The 6000-nt window shown below is 43.9% G+C and overlaps 1 long non-coding RNA gene across 1 annotated transcript in view; it reads right to left on the reverse strand.

Moving 5' to 3' along the window:
• The window catches only part of LOC138919581 (uncharacterized), a 42176-nt gene extending 36433 nt beyond the window's left edge, over positions 1-5743 (reverse strand). The window contains exons 1-2 of the long non-coding RNA XR_011429830.1: positions 5496-5743; positions 3634-3759 (exon numbers count right to left, since the gene is read on the reverse strand). This is a non-coding gene — a long non-coding RNA (uncharacterized lncRNA). The remainder of the gene's footprint in view (positions 1-3633; positions 3760-5495) is intronic.
• Positions 5744-6000: the final 257 nt, after the last annotated feature.

Genomic DNA, 6000 nt, shown 5'->3' on the forward strand with positions numbered 1-6000 from the left:
TCTCGTTTTTTTTTATCTTGAAGTCTACTTTGTCTGATATAAGTATGGCAACATGTGCTTTCTTTTGTTTGCCATTAACTTGGAGTATCATCTTCCATCTCTTCACTCTGAGCCTATGTTTGTCTTTAGAGCTGTGTTTCCTGGAGGCAGCATATTGTTGGGTCTTGTTTTTTAATCCATCCAGCCACTCTGTGTCTTCTTCTTTTTTTTTTTTTTTTTTTTTGAGGAAGATTAGCCCTGAGCTGTCATCTGGCACCAATCCTCCTCTTTTTTCTGAGGAATACTGGCCCTGAGCTAACATTTGTGCCCATCTTCCTCCACTTTATATGTGGGATGCCTGACACAGCATGGCTTGCCAAGTGATGCTATGTCCACACCCAGGATCTGAACCGGTGAACCTCAGGCCACTGAAGCAGAATGCGCAAACTTAACCGCTGAGCCCCCAGGCCAGCCCCAACTCTGTGTCTTTCGATTAGAGAGTTCAATCCACTTACATTTACAGTGATTATTCATATTTGAGGGCTTCATGTTGCCATTTTATCACTTGTTTTCCAGTTGTTCTGTAATTCACTTACTTCTCATTCTATGTATTTTGGATTGCCATTTCAGTGTGGTGATTTTCTATGATTTTTTTTCAGTTTTATATTTACTTTTCATTTGTGTCTCTGTTCTGATTATTTGTTTAGTGGTTACTGTGAGGTTTGTATTAAAAATCTCATAGATGAGATAGTCCATTTTCTGATAGCCTCTTATTTCCTTAGTCTAAGCCAACTCCATCCCTTACCTCTTCCTCTTCTAAGTTATTGTTGTTGCAACTTATTCCATTTTGGGTTATGAGTTTGTGGTTAAAATGATAAGATTATTGTTATTTTTGATGTTTTCCTTCACTTTATCTTTAATGTTATAACTGTTTGCTAACTGTTCTGATATAGAGCTGCCATTTTTTAATTTTCTCTGCCTATTTATCTCCTTGCTCAAGGATTTATAAATCCCCTTTTTTTTTTCCAGGTATGAGGGCCATCTTGATCATTTCTTGCAGGAGGTTCTTGTGGCAATGAACACCCTCAGCTTTTGTTTATCTGGGAAAATTTTTATTTCTCCATCACATCTGAAAGATATTTTTGCTGGCTACAGTATTTTGGCTGAAAGTTTTTCTCTTTCAGAATTTTGAGTACATCATTCCACTCTCTCTTAGCCTGTAAGGTTTCTGCTAAGAAATCCACTTAAAGCCTGCTGGGGGTTCCTTTCTAAGTTATTTTCCTTTGCCTTGCTGCCCTTAATATTTTTTCTTTGTCATTGGCTTTTGCTAGTTTTGCTATTATATGCCTTGGAAAAGGTCTTTTTACATTGATCTAATTAGGAGTTATATTTGCTTCTTTTACTTGTAATTCTAGCTCTTTTCCCAGGTATGGGAAGTTCTCAGCTATTATTTCTTTGAACATGCTTTCTACCCGTTTCTCCCATTCTTCTCCCTCTTGAATACCTCTAATCCTTATGCTGCATTTCCTAATTGAGTCAGATATTTCTCAGAGAATTTCTTCATTTCTTTTTAGTCTTAGTTCTCTCTCCTCCTCCATCTGAAGTATGTCTCTATTTCTATCCTCAAGACTGCTGATTCCCTCCTCCACAACATCAGCTCTGTTGTTCAGTCCAGAGTTTTCTTCATCTCATCCATTGTGTTTTTCATCTCCAACATTTCTGATTGGTTTTTCTTTATAGTTTCAACTTTTTTTGTGAAGAATTTCCTCTGTTCATTAATTTTATTCTTGATTTCATTGAACTCTCTTTCTGAATTTTCTTTTAACTCATTCAGTTTTTTTTTTTATGATAGCTATTTTGAATTCTCTCTCATTCAGATTGTAAATTTCTGTGCCTTCAGTATTGATTGCTGGGTGCTTCTCATTTCCCTTCTTATCCAGAGTATTAATGTACCTCCTCATATTATTTGATGCAGTGGATTTGTGCCTTCACATATTGGTGGCATTTGGTCACAGATTCCACCTGCCACCACTCCTTCCACTTCCTCGGGAGGGTCCAGCATCTCCACCTTCAGAAGTATAGCTGTGTGGGTCTCTCAGATGTCTATTGTGTTGTGTGAATGTCCTCTGTTGGTTTATGAATGTCCTTTTCATTGTATCTTAGTAGGGAGAGTCTAAGGGAAAAGCTCACTCTGCCATGGTGCTGATGTCATTCTCCTCTGGAATCCATCTTCACACACAAAGCAGAGATTGGGAAACCTCTGAATCTTCTGTGAGACTTTTAATCCTCCTTCTCTCCTCCTCACCCATTTGTCAGAGTCGCTAAATGCATGTTTAAACCAAAAATCTAATCTTCTCCTTTCACTGCTCAGAAACCATCAAGGGCCCCACTATGTACAGGGTCAAGCCTGACCTGCTTTGTGGGGGATGAGGCCCTTTACAGCTGTCCCAAGTGGCCCCCCAGGCCCTCTCTTTCTTGACTCAATTTTTAATAACAACTTTGGGTGATTACAGCAGAAATCCACCACAAACTTAGAATTGGGTATACAGGCAAATTATAATAATGTTAAAAAAAATCCATCTCTAGGGGAAAAAGTAAGAATTATTCCACATTATCAACAGCAGTCCTTTTAGTATAATGTGAATATGTAATTGTTTTCTTTATTTCTTTCCCAAATACTATGTAAGGATACGTCTTTAATAGAAATAGAAAAAACATTAAAAAGAAGCAATTAAAAAATTAAAAAGAAGAGTGTTGCAGGAGAAGCAAGAGAGTGAGACCCAAATCTTTGAAGATTTTCCTGTGAAGGTTTCTTTCATTTCAGTTTTCATGACTGCGTATATTGCTGTTCTTACCTTGACCCTCAAGATCCATGGCATAGTTACTCAGAGACACTGTCGGGTGTGGAAAGGGCCTAGGTTGGCAGATTTAGAGGATTTAGGCTTTAATCCTACCTTTCCTGCTTAAAAAAACCCAGACTTTGGTGAGCCACAGTCCTGTGCACACCACTGTCTTCTTCTGGTTTATTCACTGCAGTCCTGTGGTCTTAATAAGCCACCTAACCTGAGCCTCAGGCTGCTCATCCCTTAAGCAGTCACCTTTCTCATTAAGTAAATATGTAAACCCACCCTGATAAACATAAAATGTGATATTTATAGGGTACAGTTTTTTAAAATATATGATTATTATGAAAACAATGCATATCCACTGTGGGTGACTTAGAAGGCAGAGAACTGCCCAAAGGATGATGAGCATCACCCATGACCTTACCACCTTCAGCATCCACACTGCATGCACTGTGTTGAATCTGCTTCTTGCCTGCCTGCTGCAGCTCTGTTGCACTGTGAGAGAGGTGAGAGCGGGGAGTCCACCTGCTTTTGTCCTGCCATGTGTTCCCAGCACTTGATACACTTGTTGAATGGGTAAGATGAAAGCATGGTTTCCTTAGTATCATCCCCAAACTCCTCTTATTTGCGACTTATGCTGAATCGATTCCATGCCCTAAAAACAGGCCTTCTCACATTTTCTACCCTTCACTTTTTTCAGAGCCTGGCCACTGTTTACCACCTGGTCCCCCAGCCATGTAGTGAGGTTTCTGTTACAGCCTTCCATGCCCCAGGGTGCACACGTAGAATGAGAGTTTTAGATACTCACAGGCCCGGGGAATCTGCTCTTCTCCTTCAGTTTCCAAGAGAGGAATCCAAGACATCCGGAAGGTGCTGGGTCAGTCACAGGGATGGCTCTGTGGACTCCTCAGTCGCTTTGAAAGTCCTGCAGCCCCTACATCAGAACGCAACATTTAGCACTTGTTTACACAGCCCATCCCGAGACACTCCTGTCCACCTGCAGGGAATTTAACTGGCGGAGGTGTTTCATTTACACCCCCACTTCACTTACGAGGCCTTTTTCTGCTTATACAGGGCATGATACGAATTTTGGAGGTCCCCCTGCACTGACACTGCCAGGAAGAGCCCAGGGCTCATCTTCACAGCTGCACGTTGGCCTCTGCTGACTTAAGTTTCCCTCTGCACACTCTGCTTGCTCCCTTTGCCTTCTTTCAATGTCAACTTTAAAAAAAAATGAAATGTTCTATTACCTAAGCGACGAGGATCATCTACGCTCTGTTGTGTGAGCATGGTCTTCAATAGCAGCAATGGCAGGAAAGCTGAAGGAGCCCAGCGGCAGCCCTGTTAGAAAGCAGCTCTTGCAGGGGACTGCCTTATTCCCTAGCTCTGAATCTATTGTGTCCATTTTAATGGGATGGGTATAGTTTTGGCAAAAATCAGGATTATTTTGGTGCTCAGCTCCACAAAAAGCTTTCCCTATAAAATTAATGATAGATAAGTTTTCGGTTCCTGAGATTCAGCACAGAAAGGCAGGCGAGTCTGTTCTCTTGCCTCCTTGGCTGTCGGTTGTCTGTTGTGAAGAGAGGGGCAGCTGGTGACCTTGACCACAGGATACTCCAGCCCTGTGTGGAAACACCACCAGGGAGTCTGGCTCCTAACAACTGGCAGGAGTTCGAGGAGAGTTTAGAAACACTCCTGCACAGCGGACTGCCTCAGTCACAGAACTGCCCGCTTCCAAAGAGTCATTGCCTGCTTTTGGACAACAATCATGCTTCTAAGACACAACTTGTGTGTCGTTTTCATCTCACAACATGGTGCAGTTTCACATAAGTGTAGATTTTTAGTACTATATTCGAGGTCAGGAAACAATAAAGGAAGGGGATGCACACATCCTCAAACACACCGTACCTTTCCAATTATTTCCTCCCAACCCTTGAGCTAACCAGAATTATTTTCACATGTAAGCGGAACTTTAAAAACACAAAGAAAAAAACAGGAAACGGAAAATGCAGCAACATCTTTCTGAAGGGCTCTTTCAGCAGCGAATAGCCATGGGGACACCGCGGTGACAGCGCCCCCAGCACCCACCGCCGCCAGCTGGACAGCCTGTGCCCTCCCCGAGCTCTGGGTGAGAGCTGGGCTCTCGCACCTGAGTGCAGCAGGTGGGGTCCCGCCCTGGCCGCGTCCCTTCTTCCTCCCGGTGTCGTCGGGGACCTGCGCGGGGAAGCCAATGGGAGCTTCTCAGGCCAGTCGGGTCCACTGCAGCCCGAGGAGAGGGGAGGACCAGGGCCGAGGCCCCCAGTGCACGTGGAGTGTCGGCCCGCGCACCCCCAGAGGGAATTCCAGTCCCACCTGCAAACCACAGGCCCAGTGTCCCGGCGAAGCTCCCAGGACAGTTCGTGGCTGCCCCTCCCCAGAGCGCTGGGGCCAGCCGCGGGGTCGCAGGGGTCGGGGGGCCACACAGGCCTGAGCCTCCAGGCCTGGCCACCAGAGTTCAGGGCCGCAGAATTCTAACCCCACTGCCGAGAGCCCACCATGGGCCCTCTGCACGATTCGCTAATTTTCTCTTTCAGATTTGCAGCAGTCCTTTTCCCACTGTCCGCATTCCTGATAAATAGCCTTTTGATGGAATGTCTCACTAGATTTTGGGTCCGAACTTCCACAACCTACCTTATTTGTAGTGTCCTATAATCCAGGTGCTGAAAAATCCTCAGAAACACTGTTGGCTCTTTGAGTACACTTGGGGCATCCCCCTTCCTAGGGCTGGTGTGTTTGACTCAGTGTCAAAAATGTGACAGTGACCGTGCAGCGGGAATTCCTCTTGATCATGGAGCCTTTGCCCCGGCAGCACACAGCATGAATCCCCTAGGAGCACGCTGGGGGATTATACTGTAATCTTGTTAATTAACATACTTCCCTCCTCACTTCTGTGAGTCAGGATCATGTGACAACTGCTGAGAGTTAGAAATAAAATTCGGGGCACACGCCTTTTCTAAATGGAGATGCTTCCGCTCCACCCCCATCCCGATTTCTCTGGGCATTGTGAGTCATACTTTAAAACTGTGTAACTACTAGAGACGGGGTCATACCAGCGAAAAAGTTGCTAATTTGATTTGGTTTTATTAATTCAGCTAATTAGCAAAATAACAACAATAATAATAATGATAATAATAAT

The sequence above is a fragment of the Equus caballus genome, chromosome 20 (assembly GCF_041296265.1).
Source record: "Equus caballus isolate H_3958 breed thoroughbred chromosome 20, TB-T2T, whole genome shotgun sequence".
Taxonomy (NCBI): domain Eukaryota; kingdom Metazoa; phylum Chordata; class Mammalia; order Perissodactyla; family Equidae; genus Equus; species Equus caballus.